This window comes from Schistocerca nitens, chromosome 3 (assembly GCF_023898315.1).
Source record: "Schistocerca nitens isolate TAMUIC-IGC-003100 chromosome 3, iqSchNite1.1, whole genome shotgun sequence".
Taxonomy (NCBI): domain Eukaryota; kingdom Metazoa; phylum Arthropoda; class Insecta; order Orthoptera; family Acrididae; genus Schistocerca; species Schistocerca nitens.
In genome coordinates this window covers 854633472-854637162 of record NC_064616.1, presented here as the reverse complement: position 1 = coordinate 854637162, position 3691 = coordinate 854633472, and the positions used below count along the sequence as shown (strand labels likewise).

At 44.4% G+C, this 3691-nt stretch overlaps 1 pseudogene; it reads left to right on the top strand.

The window, feature by feature from the left end:
* Positions 1 to 3143: 3143 nt before the first annotated feature.
* LOC126250514 (5S ribosomal RNA) lies at positions 3144 to 3260 on the top strand (annotated as a pseudogene).
* The last annotated feature ends 431 nt before the right edge of the window (positions 3261 to 3691 follow it).

The window sequence follows — 3691 nt, the reverse complement described above, 5'->3', positions numbered from 1 at the left end:
GCAAGAATGTCGACCGAGTAACATCCATGACTGTTCTGCGAATAGAATAAAAAATTCGAAGGCATTACCTTTCAGCACGCATTCCTAGTTTCGATGCAGACACCCTCAAAGAGATCAGGTCTATTTGTTACTATTAGACTGCATATACTTCCATCATGACTGTGATGCTGAGTCATCTGTTCTATGTAGTTTTCAGAGAAGGCGTTTAGTACTGTTTTACACATCCACCACTAACGAAACTGAAATTATCTCAGTTGGCTTTCGGATGACAGAAGTCTCTTCTGATGATTACAATATGATTGTGTAACTCACGTGATTGCGAACTGAGACTTTCTCTGAAGTTTCCGGTTACATCAGAAGGTGCGTCTGGTGCCAGACAGAAGGATCCAGTTGTAATTTTATGTTAGCTCCTGATACCGAGTCTTTCCCAAGCAATCTCGGTTGCAGTTTCCGTACCTTGGCACATTTGAGTTTCTCATCTACTGCGATAAAAGCAGTATCTCCATTTTCCATTAGCCTATCGTTTTGATATACGCTTAAATTTTCCCCAAAAATCTCACTGCAGTCGACTTTGGGCTTTAACTAAATTTTTCTCCCTAGTATTATGTGAGCTTCGCTTCTTTTTAGGAGCACTTTAAACTCTGGCACTTTCTTGAAAATACTTCAGCACTTTGTAGGTAGGCTGTTTAGGTTTTTATTTTGGTAACGCCACGTAGCGCTCTGTATGAAAATCACCGACTGTGCTGTGTGCAGTCTGTGGCTGGTTGGCATTGTTGGAATATTCGCTATTGTAATGTTGGGCAGCAGGATGGGAACAGCGCGTAGCATTGCTCAGTTGGAAGCGAGCCGCCAGCAGTGGTGGATGTGGAGAGAGAGATGCCAGAGTTGTGAGAGGATATTATAAGCGGACGTGTGTCCGCCAGAAAAAGGAAATTTGTAAAGATGGATGTCATGAATTTAAAGATATGTATATGATGATTTTGAACATTATTAAGGTAAATACATTGTTTGTCCTCTATCAAAATCTTCCATTTGCTAACTACACCTATTAGTAGTTAGTGCCTTCAGTAGTTAGAATCTTTTATTTAGCTGGCAGTATTGGTGCTCACTGTATTGCAGCAGTTCGAGTAACGAAGATTTTTGTGAGGTAAGTGATTCATGAAAGGTATAGGTTACTGTTAGTCAGGGCCATTCTTTTCTGGGGATTATTGAAAGTCAGATTGCGTTGCGCTAAAAATATTGGTTCAAATGGTTCAAATGGCTCTGAGAACTATGGGACTCAACTGCTGTGGTCATTAGTCCCCTAGAACTTAGAACTACTTAAACCTAACTAACCTAAGGACATCACACACATCCATGCCCGAGGCAGGATTCGAACCTGCGACCGTAGCAGTCGCACGGTTCCGGACTGCGCGCCTAGAACCGCGAGACCACCGCGGCCGGCTACTAAAAATATTGTGTGTCAGTTTAGTGATGATCAGAATAAGTAAAGAGAGAAATGTCTGAGTACGTTCAGTTTTGCTCAGCTGTTTGAAAATCAAATAACGCAAGAGGTTTTCCAATACAGTCATTCATAAGTTTTCTAAGGGAACGTTTCACAACTTAATCAGTAGGACTTTAATACTCTCGCTGCAGGGGAGATTTCTTTGGACCTTACACTAATACTTCTGGGTCTTCTACAGCTGTCATTATCTGGACTCATTGGAAAGGCGCCTAAACTAAAAAGCCCTTGTGTGCACGCCACACAGAGTCAGCCATCTGGATAGCAGCCTCTGACGTGTAGTGCACACCTGAACTATATATGGGGATCCTACATTTCTCAGCCCTATGACACAAGTCCAGAACGTTACAAAACCTTCCCAGTCTCTGGTTCAAGTCTTCCACATGACTCAGAATGAGGGGGCTATGATCTGTTCTGGGAACAATGCTGCAGATTGTCAGCTTCATTGAAAGTCCTTGAGCAAGGCTAGCGTTGTCAACCTGCTCTGCCAATCAATGAAATGATCCAAATATGACCTCAGGGCACAGAAAACAGACAGCGTTTGTCCCAGTGTGCGCTACAATCTGCAGTTGGTGGCACCTTGCTCCCTCAATGGCAGGCGGAATAGCGTCTTCAACATGTTGAATGAGGGCCCAGGCATACACACTGAGGTCACATGGTGTTCCTTACCATCCTTGCAGCCATTTTCCTAATGTACACAGTATATCATACATTTTAACTGCTGAAGATTAATATAGAACTACATTTTTGTGTTTACCTCCCCTTGATAAGGGACATAGCACATTTCCCAACAGGTGAAGTGAGTCTCATTGACTCAGATTCGGCTTCAGTGGAAAACGTTTCCACGATCTTGTTGGTTAGGGGGATGGGTGTAACAGCTTGAGTTCTCTCTGGTCCCAGTCTCCCCTGTACAGAACACCTACACCTTCCACTGACACTCCACTCGCAGTCCAGTTAGCAAGTAATGATAGAGCCTGCATTTTCTGCAGAGAAGTGGATGGTACTTGAGGTTCCTTTGGTATCTCTGACACATGACCATCGTTAGCTCATCCAACAGACCCATTCGTAGCAGCTTCCAATCGCTAGACAGTAATCAGGGCATTTCCAGCTGCTCATCATCCGTAACTAACTCACCCCTTGTCTGAAAACAGCATTCACATTGTGACTGCATTATGTCTGGTGCAATATTTTACAGGCCAGAAAACAAATAATTCTAAATTATGCCTACTCATTATCTCATAATTTATGCGTCTGATACGGTACAAATATTAACAGTAGCCTTTTAGAACTGATATTGACAGCCAAACTAGATATCTATTACGGCAAAAAAAGTACAAATTTTACTCTTTCTTTGAAAAGATTTTCAGGTTATGGTCGCTGCCAAACTCGACAATAGCGTTAATTTACGATAACTGCGGACAATACATATACAGTGTGTTCGGAAATTCCCGTTACAAACTCCTGGACCTTGTACAGCGAAAAATAATATTTTGAATAGGAATCCATGTCCGGAAACGAACTGTTTCCGGCTGCAGCAGTTTGAAAACATGTGTGCTAGGTAGGTACGCAACAGCGTAGTCACAGTGGGGGTGGTTACGTCGGATCAGCTCATGTCATTTGACGTCTGTCCTACCTCTCTCTAGGCAACGGCCTTGCCGCAGTGGATACACCGGTTCCCGTGAGATCACCGAAGTTAAGCGCTGTCGGGCGTGGCCGGTATTTGGATGGGTGACCATCCAGCCGCCATGAGCTGTTGCCACTTTTCGGGGTGCACTCAGCCTCGTGATGCCAATTGAGGAGCTACTCGACCGAATAGTAGCGGCTCCGGTCATAGAAAACCATCATAACGACCGGGAGAGCGGTGTGCTGACCACACGCCCCTCCTATCCGCATCCACAACTGAGGATGAAACGGCGGTCGGATGGTCCCGATGGGCCACTTGTGGCCTGCAGACGGAGTGCCTACCTCTCTCTAAGCTTGATCAAGTTTCATTCACGTGTGTCTGTGATTGTTGGTGCAACATGGTAGGACATGTTTGCAGAATACACCGACATGGTAGTTCTGAATGGTGAAACTCACGGCAATGGAAGAGCTGGTTCAAATGGCTCTGAGAGCTATGGGACTTAACTTCTGTGGTCGTCAGTCCCCTAGACTTAGAACTACTTGAACCTAACTAACCGAAGGACATCA